This window comes from Mercenaria mercenaria, chromosome 19, assembly GCF_021730395.1.
Source record: "Mercenaria mercenaria strain notata chromosome 19, MADL_Memer_1, whole genome shotgun sequence".
Lineage (NCBI taxonomy): Eukaryota > Metazoa > Mollusca > Bivalvia > Venerida > Veneridae > Mercenaria > Mercenaria mercenaria.
Window position 1 is genome coordinate 11046683 of NC_069379.1, and position 18942 is coordinate 11065624.

Here is an 18942-nt window from a genome sequence, read left to right on the forward strand (position 1 = left end):
GGGTAAGGGTTAAAATGTCACACCGACACAATTATAGATCATTTGGCGACTTTCCGGTTATTGATGGTGGAGGAAGACCCCAGGTGCTCCTCCGTACATAATTTCATCACGAGCGAACCTCTGGGTAGAACGACCGACCTTTGCCAGTTGGATGGTTTCGACACTTGAAGAATTCCACGCCCCGAGCCGTGCTCGAACAGTGAGAAACAAGTGATTTAAAGTCGGCGACCATAACCATTCGACCACGGAGGCCCCTATTCTATCTAATAGTATAGATTATCGATGATATGTAATAATGTTGCTAAACTAAAAGAAATGCTTAAAATTGCTATTGAGTAACATTGCTTTAAAATAATACCTAATAGGCTTGCTTCAGTGAGTTATCTAACAGCATTGCTTACACGTAAAGATGTTGTCTAAAAGTATCGCTTCATGATGCTATAGAATAGGTGTTGCTTAACGTTGCCTTTTAATAGAATTGCTTAATTTTGCTATCTAATAGTACTGCTTTACGATTTTATCTAATAATGATTAACAATGATGCTTAACGATGTTATCTAATCATATCATGCTTCACAATGCTATTTTTAAAGGCGTATGCTAGAATTCGGGGCGAATGTTTTCCCAATAATAAAATTTCTTCAAACTATCCCAAAAATGCCGTTATCAAGGGCAGATTACTCTTTTTCAGTACCGGTAACCTATGATTTTTATTGCATATTTTAGTTTCTTAGATGATTGTCCTTTAATATCCAAAGTTTGAAAAAAAATCTCTTATAGGGAAAATTTTCGCCCATCTCATATACAGGGAATTCTAGCGCACGCCTTTAGTTAAAACTTTGATGCAAATATTGAGGCATGTAATTCATGTTAGAATGAACTATTTCCAATATCTACATTTACACAGGCTATGACGGAAAATGTAAACCTGAGTTAGGAAAATAGCAAACAATATTTAAACCGTAAAGTTTCATGGACAGAGTATATTTGTGCATCATTTTACCAACGCTTCAATCATTTTAAAGCGCAGGGTTTTGAAATTAAACACATTGATATTTCTTCAAATAAAGCATCATCATTGAAGCATTAGCGAAGTTTATTAGAAACATAAGCCAGGCTATCACTAATTTGGTCAAACTGCATGTCACTTGTCGTTGTTTCTGAAAGCAGCTTTAAGTTAAGCTTACTCGCCGGCAGATGTGGCCATGTCCTTTAACAATACCTTACGCTGTCTGGGCAATATATTCTAATGTCGATTATTCGTATTTGGCTCATATTGTTGCTAATATTCATAATAAAGAGCTTCAGTTAAACATTTACCAATGTGGATACCGTTGCTTCTTTTTAACATTTATACCTCATCATTAGAATGGGACTTAAGTAGAGAGAAACAGTTAATTTTGATACTGACCATGTCCCACACCTTGATCGAGATGTTCCCCTTCAACGACTTGTAGAGTATATATTTCACAACTAAAACGATTTTTGTGTAACCTTGCTGAGGACTTTATCCTTCAAAATATTTCCAACAAATCTTCTAAATATCATAACATAACTGTCGTTCTAATCAATTATAAAAAAAAATCTAAACGTAATCCAAAGACACTTTTCTGACAAGTAATATTGCAGATGATTTTTATAGAACTGTTACTTTCAAACTTCGGATAATTCTAAGGCAAAGACAACTCCGACCGTTATTTATTGAATTATCAAACGGAATACTGGAATATTTCTATTTTTTAGAAGCACATTGCTTGTTAAGTATTAAGTCCCTTTAACAGTTGATCATCTTTTACTTGTTCGATGGATTAGCTCTTAGATTTCCTAAGGGAGATGGGTTTGGTTCTGTCCTGTCCTGCATTATCGCGTCCTTATTAGTGTCTCTCTTAGTACTGAATTCATGGGTTTTAATTCAAATGTTTTAACATGAGCATATATACTAGCGGAAAAAAGAAACCGTGCATGGATAAAATGTTCATGTATCGCTAAATTTTATAAATTAAAGCTTGAAACCTTACACAGGTAAGCTGTGTTTCCCTCTCGGTCATTTGCTGATGCAATAACCATATCAACTGAGCTGGTGTTAAATAAAGGTCGGATAAAACCCTGTTGAATTTTTTTTTTTTGCGATTTTTATATACCTCCTAAGTTATAGAATATTATACCCATGCACAGTTTCTTTTTCCCGCTAGTATATAATATATATATATTCCTATCATGACTGTTCCGGGATTCATCTGGCGGGGATTTAATTTTTTTGCACTATCTTGTAATATTGGAAAAGGTTGGTGTTAAAATATTGAGTGCCAGTATGCTAGTTCAAACGCCCCAGGGTTTTGCCACCAACTGTTGCAAGGCAGCGCCCGGCTGTGTTTTTTGCAAGGCGGTGCCCGGCTGTATTTGTTGCAAGGCGGTGCCCGGCTGTGTTTGTTGCAAGGCGGTGCCCTTCTGTGTTCCTTTTTTATGTAGATGTATGTCAGGTTCTATATACAGCAGCACTCCTCTCTGCGAGTATTATGTGCAGCTGCGCGCCTGTACAAGAAGTTAAAAGTAGATTGGAGGAGGATAAAAGTAATACACGATGTGTATTGCAAGCATGAATACAGTTGATAGTGTTAAAAACAAGAAGGATTTACAGATAAAAGCAGTTTAAAAACAGGTCTATCATGTTAAGCATTGTGTACAAGATTGGTCACACCCTGCTTAAACTGATTCAGGGTGGGGGCTTGCACAAGTTGTACTGGAAGGGAATTCCAAAGCACTATGGTGGCTGGAAAGAAAGAGTACTTACAGTAATTACAGGGAGTGAGGATGCATAATGTCTTGTTAGACGGGATGGTGGAGGGGGGGGGGGGGTGCTGACATAATGAGGGAGTGGCACAGCAACCAAACCATTCACTATCTTGTAGAACATAAGGAGGCGTGAATCAGATCTCCTATCTTCAAGGGTACGCCATCTCAGCTAAAATAGCATGTTTGTGACACTGCTGTAAGGGGAGTAGTCATGATTAACCCATCGCGCTGCCATCCGCTGAATCATTTCGATCTGGTGGATGTTTTGTTGGTTGTAAGGGTTCCAAACACAGCTAGCATATCCTAGCTGTGGCCTGACAAGGGCTTTATATTCTACTTCTCGAACTTTTGGGTTCTTGTATGGAATATTTCGCTTGATGAAGTTAAGTGTTCCGGTAGCTTTGGACGTGACTAAATTGATGTGTTTATTCCAATTAAGATCTGAGGATATAGTGACCCCAAGGTACTTTGCATCAGGAACTGTTTCCAAGACTTGGCCATGGAGTGTGTACTTTGATTTAAACGGGTTTTTTGACCTTGTTATGTTCATAACAGTGCATTTTAAGGGGTTGAACTCCGTGTCCCACTTACTTTCCCATAGCTGTAACCTATTTAAGTCTTGATGAAGGATGTTTTCTTGGGCAGAACTATTTATAGTTAAATAGACAGCAGTGTCATTGGCGAATAAACGAACCTGTGAAATCAGATTTTCAGGCAGGTCATTAATGTAGAGTAAGAGTAGAAGGGAGCCTAGGACCGAGCCCTGTGGGACTCCGGACGTTACTGGAACTTCTTCTGATGTTTCACCATTCACAAGGACAGACTGGCGCCTGCCAATCAAGAAAAACTTGACCCATTGCAACGTGGTGCCCTGAACACCATGTTGATGAAGTTTGTACAGAAGTTTCAGATGGTATCATAAATTTGAAAATAGACGTATCTTTTATCAAATGCTTTAGAGAAGTCCAGAAGGATCAAGTCCGTCTGGTGGCCTTGAATTAAGTTTCGGGATAGATCTTCTGCAAGTTCGGGTAACTGCGTTTCGCATGACCTTTTCTCTCTGAACCCATGCTGTAGGTCATAGAGGACATTGTTAACCTGGAAGTGCTTGGTAATATTAGAGGCTATGATGTGTTCCAGTAACTTACAGAGAATACAAGTTAGGGAAATAGGCCGGTAATTTGCAGGATTGCTTTTGTCCATCGGGACCACATGCTTTATCTATGTTTAGGGACGAAAGGAGTTTCTGAACATCATTTATGCCTATAGTGACCTTTGGCATTTGGGGATATTTAGGTTGGTAATCAGTTGGTGTGGAGAGTAGAGACTGCACTTTCATTTTACAGAGTTCCAAGAGGCCCAATTCGAGAGGTGACATTGGGGTGAACACGGACTGGAATTGACGTATACATGTGCTCCATCTGATATTTATTTGTAATAATGTATACATGTGCCAAGTCCGATACCTGTGCTTGTGGATATATATGCTCAATCCAACTTATATAGTGTAACTCTTCTATGCATTTTAAGTGCTAAAGAGATGGATGCGTTCATTGAATGTGGCTATTTCTGTTGAACTTTTTGTTAAATTGAAGATCCAATACTAGCTTAGAGTCTAAAACTCATAAAAAATTAAAAGTTATTAAAGCATTTATTATGTAAACAAACACACATTTTTTTTTAGTTTTAAACTTTATTTCATTCCATTCTCAGTTTGTAAATATATACGGAAACATGAGACAAATATATTTGTATAACTAATAGATTGCATACAATCACGCACTCAAATGAGCATTTTATCAAGTTTCAAGTTTATTTACAAATAAGCATGAGTCCCACTTTATGTGGGCAGCATCAGCATATACATTTCTATAATACATACATTCAGTAATATATCACATATCAAAAAGGAAAACGGCTACAAATTGTTCATCTATAGGGCTATATACAATGATTGATTTCTTATATATAAACACAGTAATACACTTTACAGTAAAATAGGGCTATATACAATGATTGATTTCTTATATATAAACACAGTAATACACTTTACAGTAAAATATCTTCTTTGCTCTATGAAAAATAATTGTTTCTCTAAGAAAGAATCTGTATGTGTTTCCTCTTATTATTATTGTTGTTGTGCGTATCATTATTATTATTATTTAAATGTTTACTGTATTATTAATATGTTTTATTATAAATTTGTATTGAACTCCTAGCTGCCTAAAATGAAGAGACGAAAGCTTTAGACGAGCAAGAAAGTTAAATACAAGAGAATAATCTGAAATAACTTGACCACCTGTGCCAGCAGTCTAACTGTAAAATCGAAAGTCAGGTTAGACTGCTGATGTAGTCAGCTATTTTCTACATGTATATTTTTAAAAAGCGCTAAGTAATATATCGTCAATATGTTTCCACTCATGAATGTGCTCATGAATATAATTGTTATAATTGATAGTTTGAAATACAGTTTATCTTAATTGATCAGTTATCAATATAGTGAATTTCAGATAATTACGCAGTTATTTACAACTCGATGATGATAGTTTGACACACGCATGTCTTTCATTGCTGTTCTTACCCAGAATATGTTTTTTTTCCAAACCATATTTCATGAGTATATATAAATTAGGCTACCACCATCAACCTTACCGAAACGAAAAGTAAGACTGACAGAGAAAAGCGGAATACAAAGAAAACAATTCAGTCATTATAGATAAATTCACTGTATGAGTTAAACGAACTTCAACCGTTGGCTATCAACCTTACCGAAACGAACTGTAAGATTGATCACGGTTTCTAGTGTTATGTATATTTATGAATAAACATTCCTAAACAAACATTTCCATTCTACAAATATGAAACATTATATTAAGCTTTATATAAATGACAAAATGATAACGTAAAAGTATAAGGAAATGTGAAATCAGTCACTACTTATATATACGCATAGATAATTAAGTGTTATTTGTACCATGAACTCATTTTTTAAAGCAAAAGCATAGTAGGTTAATTAATCAAGATTTGTAATGTGACTTACATTATTACATTCAATTAATTGTTCCAAATTATAGTCATACATGATCAACAATTCGGTAAAATTTGCCGCCTTATCGGTAAAATTATCCCCCTTGAAATCACCTGGCTGGGTGATATCGATTTTTATCTGGTTGATATTTTCCAATAGAAACAAAGAAGGAAAAAAGTTTGAACAAATATTGTTTTTAATAGAATGAACACAAAATAGTTATTATCCTATTGAAGTGTTCGTCATTCTTTTCTCTTTACAAAGATATAAAAATTATATATCTAAAAAGAAGAATTAATGCTTCCCTTGGCGATTAAAAAACACCACTATCAGTCTCAGTTTACGGCATATAGTTACTGAATAAAATAAGCAAAAACCTGTGATACGTATCTTATTCTTTCCCCTGTAGCCACTTTATTCATAATTTGAAAATATTTATTATCCTATTGAAGTATTCTATAGACAATAAATTTTGTATATATGTTTTTATTTTGAAATTATTTTAATGTCTTCGGACGTTTAAAAGTTGGTGATTTTTGTACAATTTCTTTATTGCTCGTGTCCGTGGTATTTCCGAACGCGCGGAAACTCACGAACTCGACCGAAGTTAAGCAGTCTATGATACAGAGAGCTGATGGTTACAAAAGAGTATTATTATTGATAGGCGTTATATTTATTACATAGTCTGTAGTTACTGACATGTATCCTTGAAGAACGAAGGACATATTGTATTGTTATGTTGGTAATTCTTATTGCATGCATCAATATAAAAGCAAAAAGAAAGACAGGTAGATAGAGAGAAGAAAGGAATGTCATAACAATTTCATGAGTGAAATTTACACAATTAGGAGAGAAGCTAGAGTATATAAACGGTCTATATTTTACTGCTCGCTAAAAATTCATAAGACAATATGCACTTTGCAACTATATATATTTCTTTCTAAAAATGATATAGCCACTGTCTCGTATTTTAAAGATTCGCATAATTATATTTATACCCCTTAGTTTACGTTTTCGTTTCGTTTTTAAAGCACTTTTTGATAGTTGTTTATTACCAATTAACAGCTTTTTGCAAGTTTATTGCGTGTCAACACCTTTTTTATTAGGGGATTAGGGGTGATCCGGTCTTATTATTACACAGATAATAATCTTCTCGCTGACTGCGTCTATATTGAGAACATTTTGAAAATTGTAACATGTTTAATGAACGCCACCTAAATACACTATAAATATACATTTTTTTTTCATTTTCTAATCAACAACAAGTGATGAAAAATATATAGGATAATGTGACAGTGATTTAGTATTTACTTGTATTTGATTTACAAGTATTTTTTTTCCTGAATACAGGTTAATTGTTCGATACTAATGTATTGAAACATAGAGCACATATTAAAGGTTCGCCTTACAGTGAAAATATTATAAGTTTTCCGACAACATTGTGAAAAATTGCCGTTTATTGATATATTAATTTATTGTCTCTACTGAAAATTATTATGTATTCTTTGTGCTCCATATCATATAATGCTTTCACTTACTGTAAGTATTGCATTTATAAGCTTTATGCAATAAATCGAAATTGAATAGAATTAAATGTACGCACAGATAATCTCAAGCAGATATAGCACGCGCTAATTTTTAAGAAATGAAAAATATGTAATTCCTAGTTCATATAGTAATAATATACATGAATAACCTTTCTAATACATTAGTGACACATTATCTTAAATCTTTCTTAAAAGACTTTAAAAATCTGACATTTATTAAATCAGTCAGTCAGTAACCTGAGAAACTTTTGGAAGTCATAATTCGCACATACTTTAGTACGTAATGACTGGCTCGGGGGCAAATAGGTCCCACTTCCTATTAAACAGACCCTGGTGTAATAAATCGATACATTTTACATTGTAAAGTGTATTTGTTAGTTTGTTTTTCTGTTTGTTTTTTTTAACTAGTGTATGACAATCTGTTTTTCAAATGTTCATTACATAGCAAAATTAGAAATTAGTTTTGGCAAATTAAATATGATTAAATACAAATAATTTATTAATTAGTTAAATTTTCATTTCAATTAAAATTCCATTGAATGTAACAAAAAAAAAAAAAAACGTATTTCACATCTGTTTATTATAATTGAAAATGATTGATCATATTTTGATATATTCAAAATAAAAGAATAACGCAACGTAGTGTCTTCTATTTTTCCGTTCTGTAATTTACATTATAAATGAAAAACAGAACTAAACCAAATTGTTACTTCGTATTAACCTTTTAAATATAAATATGACTGTGTTCTTTGTTGTTGCTGTTTTACCGGTACTTCCAACGTTTTGACAGTAGATCACTAAAATCCTAGTTATTTATGATCGGCACCTCCCGTGATATGATAAGCGGAGATAGCCGAACCATAACGGTTTGCAACACTCGCTAAAAATATCTGATAGTGATCGATATTTAGCTAGACGATCTAAGGGAGGCAACAGTGTCACGCGTTGATCTCCATAAACAAGGAAAGATAATAGAATCGATTTTTACTCAATTCTTCAGTATGCTTATCTAATATCTCTTTACAATGAGCATTCAAGCATCTTCTAAAACATTACAGTTTAATTATACTAAAATGTCTCCAATACTTTTTATCTATGTACTTCTTTCTAATATCTTTATGCATTCAATCATCTTCTACAACATTACATGATGAACTTTTTCTATCATTTATTGGGGTGCTTACTGGTTTTAGCCCGCAAGCTTAGCTCAATAGGGATAGCGCAGATCTACGGTTCGCGGGGTCGTGAGTTCGATCCCCGGGCGCGGCATATGTTCTCCGTGACGATTTGATAAAAGACGTTGTGTCAGAAATCATTCGTCCTCCACCTCTTATTCATTCATGAGGGGATGTTGGCTCTTACTTGCGGGGAACAGGTTTGTACTGGTACAGAATCCAGGAACACTGGTTAGGTTAACTGTCAGCCATTACATAACAGCAATATTGTTGAAAAACGGCGTTAAACCCAACTTTATTTGCTTTGTCCATCGGCAAGATTCCATTAGAAACTTAATCTTGACAAAGCAATATTTGACATTTAAATAGTCTTGAACCTCAAATATACATATATTTCTATAAAACAGTGAATCTTCTAATCGACTATGCCAATTTTGACTTAAATTACCTATAAGTCTTTGTTTTAGAACAAAGAGAAAGGTATTTACATCAACATTATTTTGTTGTAACCATCCTTCATGAAAACCTAGTGAACATAGTAACACTTCCCAAATAAGTAAACTGATTGACAATTTCTATCTCGCTATTACTATGATAAAAAAAATTTCAGAAAAATCAAGCTCGACGAATGCTGTATTGTCACACATAGGTTCGGCTGTTGGTGGGATGATGTTCACTGCCAGTTTGGTTGGAGTTGTGCTGTTTCTGCAAAGGTATGATGATTTGTTATCTTCAGAAAGGCTATTGCACGTGATAAGATGCGAAATTGTTGTAATGTTTGTTTCTTTGGGATCATGAAGAACGAAGAACCATTTTTTTTGTAACAGAATTTCACATCAGGCGGCGGCTGGGGAGGGGGCTCGAGGGGTGAATCATATTTCACAACTCATGAACAGTCTTAATCAAACCCAGTCTGATATTATTTTTCTTATTCGCGTTATACTCTTCCTAAGGATCTTCTCACTTCCTTTGTCATTTTATATTAATTCTTAATTTTAAGAAACAACATTTGTTTTAAATACCATACATTGTAATTTAAATGCTTATCTGTAACGTGTCAGTAAAATAAAAATTGCGATAGCTGGACCATGTCTCCTACCAAAATACATTTTGATAAGAAGAGTCATATTTTGATTAACTGTCTCTTTACATCCAATGTAACTTGCATATTTTTTGATATTTTGATAATTTTGATACTCCCCTTTTTTGCCTGAATTTATACTCCCCTTTTTTGCATGACTTTCTACTCCCCTTTTTGCATGAATTTATACTCCCCTTTTTGCATGAATTGATGCTCCCCATTTTTGCATGAATTGATACTCCCCTTTTTTGCATAAATTGATACTCCCCTTTTTTGCATGAATTGATACACCCCTTTTTTGCATGAATTTATACTCCCCTTTTTTTGCATGAATTTATACTCCCCTTTTTTGCATGAATTTATACTCCCCTTTTTTGCATGAATTTATACTCCCCTTTTTTGCATGAATTTTACTCCCCTTTTATGCATGAATTGATACTCCCCTTTTTTTGCATGAATTTATACTCCCCTTTTTTGCATAAATTTCACCAGTTGTTTTGAAGGTTGTTTTCATTTTACATATTTTATAACATTCTTGCTTCACTAAAAGATACGTCTATTTTCAAATTTATGTCTTCGCAGATGGAAACAAAAGAAAAGTCAACGACCCCAGAAACTGGATGCAGCCGATGCAGTTTCCCAGAGGGCAAACCAATCAATAACACTTTCAGGTAATTTTGTTATTTCTATTTTTATTGTTATCATTATAAAAAGTTATAAACTGAACGTTCGATGTATTTCTTGTATTAACACAGTTTGGCAATAGATCTGCAGTTCGTTGTTACCTTTCAAACTAATATGTTATTTAGTTGCTTGGTTCTATAAAACAATCCATGACAATGTCGTTGTCACTTAATATCAAGATTTTTGTTTGATATAGAACGAACATTTTATGATCAGTTAACCTATATGCGTGCATGATATGGCATTGTTAAAAGATTTTACACCAAGGTCAGCAAAAGCAGCAGAAAGGGTAGAACAAATTCAAATTCCTTTAATAAGCCCCTTTATTTCTCATTACATTGTTTTGCTACAAAGCTAAAAAGTGTAATATTTAAACTCTTTTAAGTAAGCGTCTTCTCCATGGAAGCGTTTTATATGACACGTAAGTTGTCTTGTATGTTGGTACTCCCCGATTCTCTCATTTTTTCGACCCTGCCCAACATCCCCAGTTTACCATTATACCTTTCCCCTAATTTTTAATATTGTTTAAATATAATTTAAATGTATATTGTCGGACTCCATTTGTTGTATCTTTTCATAATAGTATCTGTTTACGGGATATGGCTAAAACTGGTTTTGTTCTGCTCAATGCTTCCTACCTTTTTTGGGTATATTGTTCTCTGACGAAAGTTCTTTTACGACAAAGGGTTGCTTAAAAATTTGATATTTCAAATTTATGTTTTATTTAAGATTTACATCACTACCAGTCATTGGATCCAAGTGGACGAGAGAACATGAAAGTTCACAGCATCTTAGATGTGACACAAAATGAATATGAGAACATAATGGAACCTTGAACTGAAATATCGAATATAGTAAGCAGAAATTGCGCACATATTGTTGATGTTTTGCATTTTGCCAACAAATATTTTGCCAACAAATGCTAAGGATAGGAAGATATATGTATTTAGGATTTAATAGATACAAATTGTAAAAACTATTTCGTGTTTAAGCATTTTTAGTTGCATCTGGAGTTTTTGAAGTGACACTAGAACATTATATATATATTCTATATGATATATTTGCTTCGCCTTTGCCAATTATATATTCTTGTGAATTTTGCTTCGCCTTTGCCAATTATGCTTCTCCCGACCAATTAACAATTAGCTTACTACATGCAGTAAACCAAGTAAGGCATTAGATAATAACCGATATTAATTTAGAGATTGCAGAAATAAATTGCACTCAGTCATTTCTTAGTTTTGTGAAGTGGTACGCAATGTTATGTACACCAAGCATATTTTACCTGCAACTTCTTTTACTATATATTTTACATCAGTTTTGTGATCATGTACGCTAAGAAAATACGCTAAGTTGTGACAATTTCAGTATATATTAGTGTATAGTTGTAATATCTTGTCATTTTGTCTGTTCAAAGCACTTTATATGCAACTACATTAGAAAACACCACGGGACATATAAACGTATAGTGAGGTTTGTCTCAGACTAGCCACTAGACTGATACTTAAAATTTGTCGCGAAATTTCATATTATTTTATTATATACCTATATAAATTCTGTGAAAAATGCAGCTTGCATTTCACAAGGAAAAACGAACAGGCTGAAAAAAAATCCCGTATTGTACCTTCCAAAATCCTGGATTTTACCTTCCATATTGTATGTTGCCGGGCTTACTTTCATTGGTATGTATCACCTGACTTAATTATATAATAGCGCACACAAAAACATCACTCATTTTATCTTAACATCAACAAAAATTTAAGATTTCGTTCGACTACAAATGATCAAATAAAAAGATGGAAATATGTAATAAAAGGGGCATTACAGCAGTAGCTAGATTTGGGATTTTGTATTCGGCTCTCGTGGATTTTGCAAGGACGGATCACACTCGGCGCATGCGCGGCTCGTGAGATCCGATCTTGCAAAGTCCACTCAAGCAGAATACAGCATCTCGGATCGTTTTTGAAAAAAATAAAATAAAGAAGTATACGTAATATAACTTTTCTCAAGTATGCATAATTTTATGAGAAAAACATAATTTTCATATTTTGCAGTATTCATACATGCAAGAACTACGTAACTGGTCAATAGCCGAAAAATTACTTACGGTAACTTATTGTTTTGACATTATATAAGATGTCTGCATATCTTTTAGGTCCTAATTTCATGTAAAATGTGTATTTGAAGATGATTGTATTGCTAGCGGCTTGTTAGCACATGTATAAATAGCTAGGATAAAATGTATAGATTTAGCTGGTCATTAAGTAAGTCAAATAGTTCATTGTCTACATTTAACTAATTATACAATTATGCCTATTAAATATAAATAATGAGCCGTGCCATGAGAAAACCAATATAGTGCGTTTACGACCAGCATGGATCCAGACCAGCCTGCGCATCCATGCAGTCTGTCTGGTCAGGATTCATGCTGTTCGCTTTCAAAACCTATTTTAATCAGAGAAGCTATTAGCGAACAGCATGGATCCTGGAATCTTGCCGATGGACAAAGCAAATAAAGTTGGGTTTAACGCCGTTTTTCAACAATATTGCTGTTATGTAATGGCTGCGCAGATGCGCAGGCTTGTTTGGATCCATGCTGGACGCAAAACCACTATGTTGGTTTTCTCATGGCGCGGCTCATATTTTTTATTTTATTTTATTTTCAATGTATATATGTTTAAATGACATTAAGGGTACGTACATCAAAAATGGCTTAGATGGAATAGATGTACAAGTGTTTAAAGTGTCCTGCTACTCTTATTTTTGCGATATTTCCATTTTTTCGAACTCATCTAATGAATTACGAGACAGTTTGGATTTATTAAATAATCATTGTAATACATGGAACATCCAAAACAAAGACTATGATTTTTTAAGAGAGGCGGTAGGGTTCCCGCAAACCTTAGTTTTTATCATAGTAATAGCGAGATAGAAACTGTCAATCAGTTTACTTATTTGGGAAGTGTTACTATGTTCACTAGGTTTTCATGAAGGATGGTTACAACAAAATAATGTTGATGTAAATACCTTTCTATTTGTTCTAAAACAAAGACTTATAGATAATTTAAGTCAAAATTTGCATAGTCGATTAGAAGATTCACTGTTTTATAGAAATATATGTATATTTGAGGTTCAAGACTATTTAAATGTCATATATTGATAAATATTCAAAGCTTTGTCAAGATTAAGTTTCAAATGGAATCTTGCCGATGGACAAAGCAAATAAAGTTGGGTTTAACGCCGTTTTTCAACAATATTGTTGTTATGTAATGGCTGACAGTTAACCTAACCAGTGTTCCTGGATTCTGTACCAGTACAAACCTGTTCCCCGCAAGTAAGAGCCAACATCCCCTCATGAATGAATAAGAGGTGGAGGACGAATGATTTCTGACACAACGTCTTTTATCAAATCGTCACGGAGAACATATGCCGCGCCCGGGGATTGAACTCACGACCCCGCGAACCGTAGATCTGCGCTATCCCTATTGAGCTAAGCTTGCGGGCTAAAACCAGTAAGCACCCCAATAAATGATAGAAAAAGTTCATCATGTAATGTTGTAGAAGATGCATGAATGTATAAAGATATTAGAATGAAGTACATAGATAAAAAGTATTGGAGACATCCTAGTATAATTAAACTGTAATGTTTTAGAAGATGCTTGAATGCTCATTGTATAGAGATATTAGATAAGTATGACTATAATTTGGAACAATTAATTGAATGTAATAATGTAAGTCACAAATCTTGATTAATTAACCTACTATTCTTTTGCTTTAAAAAAATGAGTTCATGGTAAAATAACACTTAATTATCTATGCGTATATATAAGTAGTGACTGATTTCACATTTCCTTATAATTTTACGTTATCATTTTGTCATTTATATAAAGTTTAATATAATGTTTCATATTTGTAGAATGGAAATGTTTGTTTGGGAATGTTTATTCATAAATATACATAACACTAGAAACCGTGATCAATCTTACAATTCGTTACGGTAAGGTTGATAGCCAACGGTTGAAGTTCGTTTAACTCATACAGTGAATTTATCTATAATGACTGAATTGTTTTCTTTGTATTCCGCTTTTCTCTGTCAGTCTTACTTTTCGTTTCGGTAAGGTTGATGGTAGTAGCCTAATTTATATATACTCATGAAATATGGTTTGGAAAAAAACATATTCTGGGTAAGAACAGCAATGAAAGACATGCGTGTGTCAAACTATCATCATCGAGTTGTAAACAACTGCGTAATTATCTGAATTTTACTATTTGATAACTGATCAATTAAGATAAACTATATTTCAAACTATCAATTATAACAATTATATTCATGAGCACATTCATGAGTGGAAAAATATTGACGATAAAATGCTCATTTGAGTGCGTGATTGTATGCAGTGTATTAGTTATATAAATATATTTGTCTCATGTTTCCGTATTTATTTACAAACTGAGAATGGAATAAAATAAAGTTTAAAACTAAAAAGTTGTTTGTGTTTGTTTACATAATAAATGCTTTAATAACTTTTAATTTCTTTATGAGTTTTAGACTCTTAGCTAGTCTTGGATCTTCAATTTAACACAAAGTTCAAAGAAATAGCCACATTCAATGAACGCATCCATCTCTATAGCACTTAACATGCAAAGAAGAGTTACACTATATAAGTTGGATTGAGCAGATGTATCCACAAGCACAGATATCGGACTTGGCACATGTATACATTAGTACAAATAAATATCAGATGAAGCACATGTATTCACAAACATAAGTCAATGCCAAAATAGAACCTGACATACATCTATATATATATTCTTTATTATAGTCTCATCTGTGTACAAACAATACATGCACATAAAATAATCAGAACATTAAAAACAACAGTACACAGTCATTCAAAACATTAGAATTATAAGAGACTTTGTTATATAACATTTACATATACATATAATTACGATAACGATAAAACCAAGATGTTGTTGCTAATCACTTCTAAAAAAAAAAAAAAAAAAAAAAAAATAGTAATAAAAGTATGACCTAAAATTGCAATGCAGCACAATACAACTTCCGATAAGACAGCACACTCGACTTCTCTACATAAAAAAGGAACACAGCAGGGCACCGCCTTGCAACAAACACAGCCGGACACCGCCTTGCAACAAACACAGCCGGGCACTGCCTTGCAACAGTTTGTGGCAAAACCCTGGGGCGTTTGAACTAGCATACTGGCACTCAATATTTTAACACCAACCTTTTCCAATATTACAAGATAGTGCAAATAAATTAAATCCCCGTCAGATGAATCCCGGAACAGTCATGATAGGAATATATATATATATATACTAGCGGAGAATAGAAACAGTGCATGGGTATAATATGCTATAACTTAGGAGGTATATACAAAATCGCAAAAAAAACAACAGGGTTTTATCTGACCTTTATTTAACACCAGCTCAGTTGATATGGTTATTGCATCAGCAAATGACCGAGAGGGATACACAGCTGTGTAAAGTTTCAAGCTTTAATTTATAAAATTGAACGATACATGAACAGTTTATACATGCACGGTTTCTTTTTTCCGCTAGTATATATGTTCATGTTAAAACATTTGAATTAAAACCCATGAATCCAGTACAAAGAGAGACACTTATAAGGGCACGATAACGCAGGACAGGACAGAACCAAACCCATCCCATTTAGGAAATCTAAGAGGTAATCCATCGGACAAGTAAAAGATGATCAACTGTTAAAGGGACTTAATACTTAACAAGCAATGTGCTTCTAAAAAATGGAAATCTTCCAGTATTCCGTTTGATAATTCAAAGAATAACGGTCGGAGTTGTCTTTGCCTTAGAATTATCCGAAGTTTGAAAGTAACATTTCTATAAAAATCAGCTACAATATAACTTGTCAGAAAAGTGTCTTTGGATTACGTTTAGATTTAATAATTGATTAGAACGACAGTTATAATATTTAGAAGATTTTTTGGAAATATTTTGAAGGATAAAGTCCTAAGCAAGGTTTCACGTAAATCGTTTTAGTTGTGAAATATATACTCTACAAGCCGTTGAAGGGGAACATCTCGATCAAGGTGTGGGACATATCAAAAATAAATAAATATCAAAATTAAAATTTTCTCTCTACTTAAGTCCCATTCTAATTATGAGGTATAAATGTTAAAAAGAAGCAATGGTATCCATATTGGTAAATGTTTAACTGAAGCTCTTTATTTTGAATATTAGCAACAATATGAGCCAAATACGAATAATCGACATTAGAATATATTGCCCAGACAGCGTAAAGTATTGTTAAAGGACATGGCCGCATCTGCCAGCGAGTAAGCTTAACTTAAAGCTGCTTTCAGAAACAACGACAAGTGACATGCAGTTTGACCAGATTAGTGATAGCCTGGCTTATTGATCGCGGCCGGGGAGGCCGCGATCATATTGAACAGGTGAAGTATATGCACGCTGGGGAAAATATTTCATGATGGACCTCTGAATTCTTTACTTATGGGTGAAACAGGTCTCATAAGCGTAAATACGACTAGCTTCTACTGATTATAAAACATACCGTACGATTTGTTGTGAATTAACTGTTGTTGTACTTTTAGTAGTTCAACCGCCACCCTTGTTTTAAGAGCAACATTTAAAAAACACGTTTTTTTTTTCATCCTCAAGTAATAAGTAAGTAGACTCGCCCAGTTTAATCAATAACCCACAATTGACCGACCCCTCTGGTACAGTATCTAGACGCATAATCTAACTCTATACATAGAGCGCCTACTTCACCCGATTTACATTCGGAACATTTTCACGCGTTTCGGGCTTTATCGTATGTTTAACATGGGATTTTTGAACCGTCCAAAGATGTTGGAAATGTTTGTCTCATTGTTTATTTTTTTTTAATAAAAAAGTTACTGCTTTCATTGTCTACCACTTTTTTCCACCCTTGCCTGAAAAAAACAGTAATGAGTTTGTACACTGTTCAGACAATTGTGCTCTGTTGAAATTTAACCAAACAAGTTTACCTGCATAAACAGAAAGCATGATATGTCACCATGCGCGGATCCAGAGGGGTGGGGGGGGGGGCGGGGGTCCGGACCCCCTCTGGAAAATCTTTAAAAAGGAAAGAAGACAAGAAGGAAAGAAAATGTTTTTCGAAAAAGGCAACATTAGGACTGCATGTAAAGTATATGCGGCTGCTGCTACATACGACCCCGACATAATTCATATTATTTATCTAAAAGAAACTAAAAATTTTACCTTCAAGAAAATTTGATTTTATCTTTTTCCCAAATTTAACAGGTTAGTGTATAAAACTGTCCCAGAATGCAAAAAATGAAGTGCTAAATTTCAAAATTTCCAGGGAGGAGGAGGGGGGGTGCAGGGGATCGGAACCCCTCTGAGAAAATTGGCTGTGTCCGTGCATGGTCACTATACCTGTCCAGTACTGGACATTATGGTAAACGCTTCTTTCCTGCACAAATGACAGTTTCGCAACTTCTGTCCGGTTTGTACAAATTTCTGGCCGCGATAAACCATTTGACTTGTGTTTCTAATGAACTTCGCTAATGCTTCAATGATGGTGCTTTATTTGAAGAAATATCAATGTGTTTATTTCAAAACCCTGCGCTTTAAAGAAATTGCAACGTTAGTAACATGATGAACAAATATACGCTTTCCATGAAATTTTACGGTTTAAATATTGTTTGCTATTTTCCTAACTCAGGTTTACATTTTTCGTCATAGCCTGTGTAAATGTAGATATTGGAAATAGTTCATTCTAACATGAATTACATGCCTCAATATTTGCATCAAAGTTTCAACTAAAGGCGTACGCTAGAATTCCCTGTATATGAGATGGGCGAAAATTTTCACTATAAGAGATTTTTTTCAAACTTTGGATATTGAACATTGTTGAAGGAGAATCATCTAAGAAACAAAAATATGCAATAAAATCATAGGTTTCCGGTACTAAAAAGGTTTATCTGCCTTTGAAAACGGCATTTTTGGGAAAGTTTGAACAAATATTATTGCTGGAATAAAATTCGCCCCGAATTCTAGCATACGCCTTTAAAAATAGCATCGTTAAACATCACTGTTAATCATTATTAGATAAAATTGTAAAGCAGTACTATAAGATAGCAAAATTAAGCAATTCTATTAAAGGACAACGTTAAGCAACATCTATTCGATAGCATCATGAAGCGATACTTGTAGAAAACATCTTTACATGTAAGCAATGCTATTAGATAACACATTGAAGCAAGCCTATTCGGTATTATTTTAAAGCAAGTTACTCAAAAGCATGTGCAGGTTGATCTTGGTCTGCACTGGTCGCAAAGGTAGAATAACTTGCCACCAGCAGGCTAAATGTTAAACCCAACAAAAATCTATTAGATAGCAATTCCATTAGGAATCATCCTAAATCATTACGACTTTTATTTCGCGGTCAAATATTTAATGTTTTACAGGCTTTGCAAATAAGTATACTTTTTATCATTTACTTACAATTACCTACACGTGAAATTACTTTTTTATGAGAAATGAATAGCTTTAATTTGAAGAGGTGCTCCTTTATGCGTTCTGCAGACTTTAGTAGTAACGTTGAAATAATACAAAAAACGCAGGTAA